The following is a 12,720-nucleotide window of genomic DNA, read 5'->3' on the forward strand; positions in this document are numbered from 1 at the left end:
CATATACATATACTCTCACATAGACATACACACATACACACATATACTCTCACATAGACATACACACATACACACATATACATATTCTCTCACATAGACATACACATACACACGTATACATACTCCATACACATACACACATACACACATATACATATACTCTCACATAGACATACACACATACACACATATACACACACACATATATATATATCTCATACACATGCACACACATAGATATTTTCTCACACACATACACACATACTCATATACACATACACACACATATACACACACAACATACACACACACAGACATACACACATATACATATACTCTCACATAGACATACACACATACACACATATACTCTCACACACATGCACACATATACACACATACATGTATTCTCACACACATATAAACACAAACACACATATACATAGACTCTCACACACAAATACACACACATACACACATATACATATATTCCCATATACACACATACACACACATATACACAAACACAGACACATACACATATATATACTCACACACACACATATACACATATACACACACATACCACAAGCATAGAATTTATGGTTAATATTAATAAATGATGATTAAAGCCAGCAAGAATATTATATGAGTAGTATTTGAACATTTTTAAGAAAGTGAGTGATTTTCACTCTGGTTAGGGCAAGAGGATATCAATGAGCAAAGATAAAGTTCTATGATTGCCTGAGATCTAAAAGCTCTCTAAGATGGCAGAAGAGAGAGCACGCCAGTAGGCCAACAGCCCCTACATTCTGTATAAAGTAAGCTTCCACGATGGATATGCACAGAGCTTCCACCCACGTCTTCACCCACTATCCATTCTTTTATCTAAAGTTACGCTGCAGGAATCTTTGGTGGAGATACATTCACTATACAAGCCAATGGTATTTGCTAAAAGAAATGTACTGACAAAATATGAGAAATCCAATAGAAATGCCGAAAAATCTGTGGGGGATAAGTTACACATGAAGATTAGTAAAGTACAAAAAGGAGTATGTTTGGGCTTCTTGAAGATATAACACAAAGCTGAAAAATTAGACATCAAAATCACACCAAATACCCAATGCAGAAAATGAAGAAGCTAGACACCACAGCAGTAATGCTTTCTTATTAAAAGTCTTCTGCTGACTTGGGACTTTTTCTGGATGAGCACTGCAGTCGACTACTGTGAACCTTGCTCCCTCTGATCCTCACAAAACACTCTTCTCCTGACGGAGGATTTCTTAGATTCCAGCCCCAGTGCATTACTAGCTATTTTAAACATTTCATTAAAGTGTTTTATTATTCTTTGATAATTTAATCTTAGTGAATACTAAAAAGGTATTTCTCAGTCAACGTGATGTCGATAAATACAGTAAATGTGAAGGAGTTCATGGTTTGCTATGGGCAACCCTGTTTGGAAACCATAGAGAAGGGGGCATTTTCTGCAATGGCCAGGTGAGTGTTTGTTTTCTCAGTGCCTTTGCCTCCGGTGCTAGTCTCTTCCTCTCTTACTCACTTCCATGTGTGGGCTCTGACAGTGCACTCACTGTTCCTTCTCCATCTGTGCTCACTAACTATTGCCCATCTGCTCAGGATAAGCTTCATTCAAACCAATAACTAAGAAACAAGATTCCGTGTCCTTTAGCAGGCTGAATGGACACACAGCGCCAAAGGATCCCCCCTGACCTGTGAGCCAGGCTGCTCCTCCAACAGCAGTGCTGTCCTTAAACAGTTCTCACGTGAGTGCTGGCTCCAAATGCCAGCAAACTATTCATTAGAAGAGTATAGGGTCGTTAATCCAGTCACAGTGCATCTCCTCTGCTTCTGAGCATGCAAAGCAGAGGCTCGTGAACCAGGGCAGATTCTAGAATCATCTGCACTGCCTTTTACAAATACATATGCCTGGACCTTCACTACAAGATTATGGAGTAAGATGTGTCAAGATAGAAGAAGGCCACCGCTATGTTACACAAACCACCACTATGTTACACAGACCGCCACTATGTTACACAGACCACCACTGTTATACAAACAGATCGCCACCATGTGACACAGACCACCACCATGTGACACAGACCGCCACCATGTGACACAGACCGCCACTATGTTACACAGACCGCCACTATGTTACACAGACCGCCACTATGTTACACAGACTACCACTATGTTACACAGACCACCACCATGTGACACAGACCGCCACCATGTTACACAGACCACCACCATGTGACACAGACTACCACTATGTTACACAGACCGCCATCGTGTTACACAGGCTGCCACCATGTTACACAGACAGACGGCCACTATGTTATGCGAAAGCCCACAAGAGAGCTTGAACACCTAACTATGATGTGAACAACATTTGAGAAAAAAACATTTTATAGACTAGAGGAGTAATTACCTCTATAATTCACTATCTATTTGCCATGGACATAAAGAAAAGTAATAACCTCAATTATTTTCCCCAAATTCTTAGACTGACTCCTCCACTACACTGAAAACTCTGGAGAAAAAAATAAAACATGTCTTCCTTACTTTCATGTCTCAGATCCAATGGAACCACAAATAATAAATATCAGATCAATAAATGAATATGTCTCCATAAGTGAATATCAAATCAGTTTTCTCACCAGCTGCACATAGAAAATTTTTCTGTAGAACATGAATTCCCTTATATGTAAACTCTAAATTATTTTAGAAGTCTAATACAGAGAGATAAAGAATAAAACATGGGTACCAAGTACACAAACTATCAGACACAGAGGATGGACAAGTCTAAAGAGATAATAAAAAACAGGAGGACTGTGTAGTTAATTTTTTTAATATCGATGGTTAATGAATACTGTATTCAGAATCTTTGCTGAAAATCATGTTTTCCTGTTTTACTACAAAAATAATATGGAATGAAGGATGAAGCACACATTAATTATATGAATATATATAGTTTTATATATTATATATTTAATTATATAGAGATGCGGAGAGCCTTTGAGGCTGCTTGGCAGGAATCCGACATTGGCCAAGAACAAGGAGGAAGTAAGTTCAGGCAGGAGTCTATTTTTAGGCTAAAACAGAGAACTAATTTCAGTCAGGAATCCAAGTCTTAGGCTAAAACAAAGAAGTAGGCCTCAGGCTTGAATATGACTGTGGGCTAGGACAGGGAAGTAGGATCAGATACTTTTGTCATCCTGGTGAGCCCTTAGAAACTGCGATCATGAGAGTGATCACGGGGTGATCACGGGACTCTGTATATTGCCTTGTTTGTTCCTTGACTGTTTCTATTGTATTGTTGGTTCCTCAAACTAGAACTGACCTAAATCCGTGCATGTAATTAAAAGGGTTTAAAAGAAAAGTTGAATTAAACAAACCTGCCTTCAGCCTCAGAACTGGCTGGGGTCATGCTGCAATTTTGTCTAATCGTCTCTTTTCTTTTAATCCTCACTCCTGCGCTGGAGAACCTGTTGACTGACTGAGCGGGCTTGGTCATAGAGACATTATATTATATATTATATGTACGATTATATGGAGAGACTATATATTATCTATATAATTACATAGAGGTATCATATATTAATTATATATATTATATGTAATTGTTATGTGTTAATATGTTATATATTATATATCATATATTAATTATATATATTATATGTAATTGTTATGTGTTAATATGTGTTGTATATTATAGAGAGAGACATATATATGATAAACATTAACATATGCAATAAGAGTTTTAAAAGAAGTGAAGCAAAATGGCTCACATTCGTGATTTAGTGACTTGGACTGTAATAACTGTACCTGGTACTTTTCATCTGACAAACATCTCCCCATTTTTTCTATCTTCTACCCCAGTGTACTTGGCACCCGTGTTTTGTTCTTTATCTCTGTACATTAGACTTTTGAAAATTTTTAGATTTAGACATCTAAGTTTAGAAATCTCCCCTGAAATCTCAGTGTAAATCATTGCTTTTATTTATACCCATGCCAAATAAATGGTTGGTGAGGCAGAAGAATGGCTATGACTTTGAGGCTAGCCTAGTTTAATAAATGAGACCCTACCTCAAAAAAAAAAAAAAAACTTTTAACTTCGAGGCCTATGCCTTAGGGAGAAATTAAACACCAAGATATTTACTTGACTGCTCAGAATTTCATCTTACATACCAGGTTCCAAGAAATTCTGTTTCTCCCACCTATCTCTTCTACCATGTCTGCATTTTACATCCCAATCTTGAAAAGAAATGAAACTAAGCCATGCTATATATGACAGACATAAATTTCTCAGGAAGAAATTAGGTAACTCCCAACCCTCTCACCCAGCCTTCTCCCTCCTACGTCCCTTTGGCTGAGCTGACTGCTCACCGCTGAATTCCTTCACACAGCATCTACCTCCGAGCATGTCCGAATTTCAAAGTCAGAAGGACAGTTTCTGTCTTTGCCACAAGTGACCTTCACAAAACAATTCCCTGGGCCACACACCAATGTGCAGAAAATCCTGAGCAAGAAAAGAACCGGAATTACAATTTGCAGGTTAAGGGACATCCATTGGTTGGTAATGGTACGCACACCGCATGTCTGTTACACTTGTGTTAAAATCTTCCTAACTTTGTCAGCTCTCGTTGTATGTATTCCTAATCTGTCAAAAAAAAAAAAAAAAAAAAAAAAAAAAAAAAAAACTGACAGTTGTTTTCCTACTTGCAGAGGATTCCATGAAAACCGCCGAGCAAGGCTACCAGAATAGCTACTTCATTCTTAATAAATCATCATCACTGGTGTTGCCCGCGTCCTCCGGGAGAGAATAATAAGAGACTGATGTGTAAAACGTTTCCTCAAACAGATCAACAGACATCACCTCTCACCAGGCTCCAAATCACTCTGGACCAGAGTGTATAAGGTAGAGAGCAATGGTTGAGAGAAAAGCATTAAGCAATTTTAAAAGAGATGAGTTGTCAAATGGAGCTTAGGAAAGGACTTTGAAAGGCAACCGAGATGAAAGTCATGGGACATTGCCACATCCTCAATGCTGCCTTTGCCCTGAATATGACTGGGACAGCTTCTGTCTACGAGCTCCAGGAAGAAGTTACAGGAGGCAGTCCTTCTACCTGGTGCTTACACAGGCCTAAGACATAGACATATAGACATGTATGTCACCAACTCCTAAGGCTCATCACTGTCACCCAGTGACCTGAAGGGGCCGAGTCAACTTTATTGCGTTACTTGAAGCATGAATAAAAATCATGTCTGGAACGGAAAACATGCATGTTTCCTATGAGTACCGCCCTTGGAATTCTGATGCACTGAAAGTTTGGATTGGCTCAACCAGTTGAATCTCTAAAACTCGCCAAGGAGACACAGACTGTGGTACTCCAGATGGCTTTTCCTGATTCAGGACAATATGATGGTGCACAAACAGAAGACAGCCCCTGACTAGAAGTCAAACAATTAGTGTTAATGGGTAGAGGAGACTAAAAAAGAGATCGTTCTAGAGTTCAGGGAGAGAACTACTAAGTAAACATCTTCCCCAACATCCTAACCTATTCAATAAAGCCAGATTGGGGCAACTCTAGGAAGCTAACAGGAACAAAGGAAGGTCTCAGCAAAGGAGGTTGAGGTTTTTTGTACCACAGAACCAAAGCACGGATAAGTCTAACTGAATTTAGATTAAAAGGAGATACGTAAAAACTTCGCAGAAATATCTTCATCAAACATTTTCAATCTGAAATGAACAGATCAGTGATGACCACGAGATCAGAAAAATCTCAAAACATTTTGTTTTTATTATTTGAGGTGACTGCTTTTTAGATGTTAGCAGAAAAAAAATTAAATTCCAGCCTCATATGCCTAACAGGATTTTATCATTAAAAAGGGTTTTATCCTTCATCCTCAAAAGAATCAGCTAAGAGAGGGGTCATATTTCCATTGTTTAAGTAAGAAACTGAAGCTAAGAAAAAAATAAATATTTACCTGAAATTGTAAATGAGCTGACATTGTTATTGATTTTACTGGTTCCTATCTTATTGCCTGTAAGACGATACAGAAGTCATTTTATCTACTTCTCACAATTCAGAAAATTCAAAATATTAAGTATGGGTATATATATATATATGAATATATATATTAAAACTTCAAATTCAAATCTTAGGTATCTTTGAGGATATAAACACATATTTATATATATTTATATACTATATCATACACACACACACACACACACACACACACACACTCACACACATTTATTGTGCCCAAAGTTCATATTCTTTGTAGAATACACTAACTGCTTCATATGTGGACCTTTGAACTCTATGATGCAATTACCAAAATGACGTAGGTATTTGTCTCAGCTACTTTTCCTTTGCTGTGACGAGACATTATGACCAGAGCTACTTACAGAAGGAAGATCTCATTGGCAGTCTTGCAGTTCCAGAGGATTGGAGTTTATGACAGGGCATCACAACAGAGGACATGGCCACAGGCATAGTGTTTGAGCAGTAAGCTAAGAGCTTACTTACATCTGTGTGGCAAGTCGGAGGCAGAGAGAGAAAGACACTGGCATGGGCTTCTGGGATGGACCTCAAAGCTCACCTAATGACATACCTCCTCCAATAAGACCACACCTCCCCATCCTTCCAAAGCAGTTTCACCAACTAGGGACCAATCATCCACATGCATGAGCTTATAGGGCCATACTTATTGAAATCACCACGGTACTGAAAACATAGTTATGAAACTGTAACTCTGGGACTGTGCAGACATAGTCAGGGGTGGTTTACTTCATGCATGAAGTAGCAATATTTACAGTAAGTGTGGGTTTATCCAAATAGAATAATATTCTCACAACTTTATTAGTAAAATGGTTTTTGTGGCAGGTGACCGAATGTTACCAGTTGTGTATCAGGAAATCTCAGGGCAGAAGTCGGAGTTGACAGTTGGACTCATAGACTCACCCATTTCTTTCCTTATCAGTGGGAGAAAACTAACCTGAGACACAAACCATATGGGGCATGGCGCTATGAAATTTAAGTATTTTTGTTATCATTTCTTCTCACTACAGTTAATATTAAAGGAAGCTTTATGGTTTAATAAAGAGTCCTCGCAGGACCTGGGAGGTTTTTTCTTTCCCAAAGATTATCCTATTTCATCTTAAAGCAACTTGTCCACACAGCCTTAAACTGAAAATGGGTTTCAATGGAGATAGAAATTTTTAAAAAAAAAAGAAAGAAAAAAGGAAAAAAAGAAAAGATACAGCCATTCTTTGTACTATTAAATGCTTATTTTCAAAACAGAAGGCCATAGCATATCTTAATTTCTCTATATTGTTTTAATACCACATATAAATATCTTCTAAATTATCCTGATGAGAAGTCTCCAAGAGAGCTGGAACCACTGTAGCAGATGCTTCATATCTGAAGGGAATTGAGACAAGCTAGAGCCCTCCTTTCTGTTCCTAAAATAGAAATATTAAGTATGCAAATTTTAATTAATTGTGTCTTACCAAATGTATCAAGGCCTGCTTTATTTCAGATGGGTTAATAATATTAGCATTGAATTTAAATTAATCTCAAGTATTAATTGCCTATCTTTACATTTTACTTGGTGAAATGTTTTTTTGTTTCACTCCTGGTGATTTGGGAAATACATCTTCCACCAACTACCTTAAGAGACCTTTCTCAAAGGAAAAGACAATGTCTTAACAGAGCAAGTGATATTTCCATCCTGGAGCCAATCCACGAAACCCTACATACCTATGATAAAAATTTTATAAAGCTTTTCTGGCATTGGATTAAAGAAAGGATGTGTCAACAGTTGACTACATCAAAAAGGAAGACAAACAAAGACAAACACAAAGAAAAACATTCTCATAGGACTAGCTCTGACTAGTGAAGGAAAATTCAATCATCCTAGCCCAGTGGTTCTCAACACTCCTAATGCTACATCCCTCTACCACAGCTGTTCTTATTATAGGGACCCCAACCATAAAATATTTTGCTGCTACTTCATAACTGTAATTTTGCTACTGTTATGAATTGTAGTGTAAATGTTTTGGAGATAGAGATTTGACAAAGGGATCACGACCCAAACGTTTAGAACCTCTGTCCTAGATAAGTTTTTTCAAAATTCTTATTACTAATGAAGCTCACAGTAACTTTACACAATGGTCAAGCCTTCTTTCCATCCTTGAAACTGCACACAGAAGATTCAAGAATCCATTAGCAGAATGGTCCTAAGGTTCTTCATCTTCCTTCCGAGAAGGAACCCAGGCAAAGGATGTTAAGGAACTGTACTTTTTTTTTCTCCTGAAATACCAGGAAACCCCAAATTCAAAAACCTTCTCTAGCCCTCATGTAAACTGTTCAAATTTTCTTAAAGCTCTGGGAGATTTTGTATCTTAAAGCTGCTATCATTTCCACAGGACGCAGCAAAAGACCTAGTTACAAATGAAGTGGAAAAGATAAAAAGGGCCAGGAGGAGTCCCGGAATCTGACTCTGGAAAAAGAGACTCCTGAAAGGCAACAAAGTAGCAGACTTAGGAGATAGAGTTTAACTGAACCCACACATCGCCCACAAGTGGGAGGAGCCACACCAGCGCAGGGGCAGTTTTACAGGATGCACACACCAGCAGAACAAAGCATCAGTAACCATAAGGCCAACGAGCAACTTCCAGCTCAGACCTCTCTGCTTTTTGTATCTGGTGTTACTTTATATTTCTTACCTGCTGATAAATCAACCATTTTTATTAGGCATTTTTTTCTACATGCCAAACAAAGTGAGGACCAATTAGTTTTTTAAAAGCCTGTAAGACTCTATCTTTCTTCCTTTCACATACACCCAAATGTGGGTTGACTAGCTGGGCTCAGATTCTCTCCCAGGTACAACGAAGAGAAAAGAGGTGAGTCCTCAATCTCTCTAAAATTTCCAAACCATGAAAAAAAAAATAAGGCCTGCGGTGGTCAGGTCAACTTCTGCTTCTCAAATAAAAAGATAATAATATCCATATGAGTTCCTCAGACTTTTGAAAATTATTATGTCTGACATTTTAGGTCCTGGGTATTATAGGCCTATCCTTTCAGAAAGAAAAACAGAATATACAGCCACTGGATGCAATAATGGGTCCCATGTGAGCAAATCTGACCTGCCCTTCAGACAGAAGTCTGAGGCACAGATCCCCAGCACTGACATAAGAAAACCACCCAGCATATGGAACGAGACTATAATTCCATGGAAATATAAGTACCTACAAATTAAATTGATTTCATTCATGCTCCAATTGCCCTGTTCATTTTGAACTTTTTTTTTTAAGTTGATAATCTCCCTCTCTGCTCTGCTGTTCATGCTTGGACTCACTGGCTCTCTTAATCTGCTAATTATCTGTATTAGTTTTTCATGAAATACTATATGCTTTGGATTGGAGCCTAGCAAAGACTTTTGAAAGTTTCATGCTCTACTATGAGTAACTTTCATAGGCAAGTCTGGAATCCATCATATGGTAGGCAAAAATAAAATAAAATAAATAAAATTTCCCAGACAAGTATCTCAATTAAAACAAAGCCACGTGTCCTTTTCTTGCAAAGCAAAGCTACCCAGATTTTGGATTTTTTAAGCCAAAAATATTAAAAAATCAACAAAGTATGTTATGAGTAAAGATTTTATTCTTTCAAAATTAAGCTTCGCACCCACCTGCCGTGTCATCTATAAGAAAATACAAGCGTAACGCAAAGGTCCCACGTGCTAAACCTGGTGCTGTTTTAAATTATCCTGCTTGTAAAGTTGAGAGATATGACGTGTAAAATCGTAAGGACGTTTCTCTGATTTCCTCTCTTCCAGATTCGTCCAATTACAATGTCTATCCATTGTGAGGGAACCTTTGTCCTTCCTTAACACGGAGTAGTTGGTGGGAGGAGCCTCACCAAAGTGGGAGGAGCCTCACCTTCATGGGGGCTGCTTTACACCATGTACCCCCAAAACCAGTGCTACATGCAAGGCACCAACAGCAGAAAAGAGAGAGTGCAACTGTCCTCAGAAAGACCAGACCATGAGAGCTGACAGCCAGCAGAGAGCTGAAAAATGAAAACTGTGAACCGAAGGAAATGTGAGGGAAAGCAAGATGAATGATTAAATCAGAGAGACAGAAAGCCGGCTAGAGAAATGAGGCGCCCTGGATTACACTGGAGCACAAAGGTCGGAGCAGCCGTGGGCTCTAATGACAGATTCAAAAAGCAATAATTCTGCAATTTGCTCTTTAAACAATAAGACAAGATCCAGATGATTTAAGTGTGTTTCTGATAGGAGTTGACCCCCGAATTCAACCCGCTTCCATGTTTGTTATATATCAGAGCTAGAAAAATGAGTCGAGATAAGTCAGTCCCCGCATTGATTTATTGCTATCCAATTAGGAAGCTCTTGGCTCGCCGATCAGAAACAAAGATTAAAGAGAAATATATATATACTATAAAGGCTAAAATTCTGCAATCTTCACTCTCGACTGACTACACAAAAAGATATGCAGAACTTAATTTAGTATGGGCTATAAATCACCTCAAGTGGGTGAGGCGAAAAAAGAAAGAAAGAAAAAAGACGTTCTCACTTAAACGTGTTTTTTTCTGGACACCGGTGTATTGTTATCGCACTGGTAAAAGTATTTTAAATGAAGTTAACAGTGCCCTTAGTTTGACTATCTCTACTCAAATTATATTCAACAAAAAAAGCATTCCTTATGCAACTATTAAACAAAGATGTCTCCCTTATGGGACCCTGTACAGATTTAAGGTATCATTTTGCTTAAAATTGATATTTAACACAATTTATTAGAATAAACCTTGGTAAATAAACAAAAACGACGATCAGGATCAGTTCGTAAATAACCAGTACCAGGACTGTCAAAGATTTGTCTCTGTCAAATGGCTACCTAACAGACTGCTGCTTCATCACTTAGAGGATGCTAATACTTCAATGCATTAGTTATTAAAAAAAATAACCTGACACTTCCTAATGATAAATTTAAGTTTTATTCTTTAACGCACAAAGGAAAGGTGCTCAGGGAAAGAAAGATGTTAAAATTAGAAAAGAGGAACAACAATTCTAATAACTAGGTCAAGAGCAGAGATATCAACCAGTACCGACTAATTAGTAAATACGAGTGTACTCTAACCAAGAGATTTTAATCAGATCTGATCTCTGTCCAGTAATAATAAGATCTACGAAACAAGGGACAACTCAATAAAAATGGAATGACCAGACACAGCATGGATTTTAGGACCTTGCTGATAAACTACATGATATTTGGCAATTTATAACCTTCCTAGACCTCAATTTTTCTTACCTTATCAGGGCATCTTGTACCCCAGGATCATTGAGATGATTAAATTAGATCATGTTGCAAGTATTTTATATGATAAGTCTCTATATAATATAAATTTATTACCACTACTAATATGCAGCAAAAGAAGCAAACAGGCTCAGAAATAATGAGCAATAAATTTGATTACGTGTGTGGTTTATTTGATCACACAATGCTATTAGGGCTCATTAACTTAATTCCACATGTACATCTTAAACATTTTTAGCCGGAATTCTTGTAAGTACTCGTTAAAAAGGAAAACGTAATTTAACATGATGGTTAATAAATTATTCTCTTTCCTTCAGGTATACACAATCATAAATGTAAAGCACTGGTCTCTTTACAACCTGAGAGAGCTTTTTAATAAAAAAAAAAAATAGTAAAACTCATCTGTTTTTTTTTTCTTTTTTCCAGGATAGGAGCCTTCAAGAATCACTTCCTCCTAAGTTTCCTGGAATGCTAGAGTGTGAGTAAGTGGAAATCAAACTAGAAAAAACGGAATTGGTTTTTGTCTGAAAACTCTCAGATAGGAACTCCTCACAGGTCTCAAGAGAAATGCAAACCACAAGCCCACACATCCCTGCTTTAAAGACCAGATATATGTTACAAAAGGTGGGCTCTGGAACTAACCTTCCCTGTTAATCTTTACTTGTGCCATTGCTTAATTCTTTGACAAGTGCATTGATGAGATCTGCCTCTCCTCCCCCAACTCCTACTTTTACATGACACTGCCTCAAAAGGCTTAGAGACTGTCTTCTTGGGAAAATCATCCCCCAAATATCTGAATGAAACGTTGGCTAAATGAGGATAGGAGAGAATGTCACTCCTCACGCTATGCTGAAAATTCAAACCCTCACTGAGCATTTCATTTATTCACACCGTCTCCAACATTCCTAAGTCCTCCTTTACTGGCCGTCGCCTTCAGCTCCTGCTCAACCTTTGACCGAGATGTCTCTGTTGTATCATTTCACTATTGCTTTTATTCCCGTTCATTTAATCACATTGTTACAAGTCTTGGTCTGAGTAAACAAAGTATGCAAGTTATCTAGACAGAGTTACTAAACGGGAAAGTAAATGGTTTTGTGCAGCCTATGGCCTAAATGTCACTGTGACTGAATTGTTATGTAGGAAATGACAGTATTTATGTTCAAGGTGGGGATACTACACTCACACTGGGCATACACAGGCCAATGAGAACAATGTGTTTCTACAAACACTAGACAAAAGATCAGCAGGCAGAGCATATTAAGATACAGACAAGACAGGCAGCTACTCATGTTACCAGTAAACGGTTGGTAGAAACAGAAGAAAATGGAGACTGTTGCATTTACACTTATTCT

At 37.9% G+C, this 12,720-nt stretch overlaps 1 protein-coding gene across 3 annotated transcripts in view; it reads right to left on the minus strand.

Annotated features, from left to right (window-relative positions):
- Tafa2 (TAFA chemokine like family member 2) overlaps window positions 1-12,720 on the minus strand; it is a 449,137-nt gene that overhangs the window by 296,757 nt on the left and 139,660 nt on the right. The gene's annotated exons all lie outside the window — the stretch shown is intronic.

Source organism: Grammomys surdaster, unplaced genomic scaffold (genome assembly GCF_004785775.1).
Source record: "Grammomys surdaster isolate TR1022 unplaced genomic scaffold, NIH_TR_1.0 125548, whole genome shotgun sequence".
Lineage (NCBI taxonomy): Eukaryota > Metazoa > Chordata > Mammalia > Rodentia > Muridae > Grammomys > Grammomys surdaster.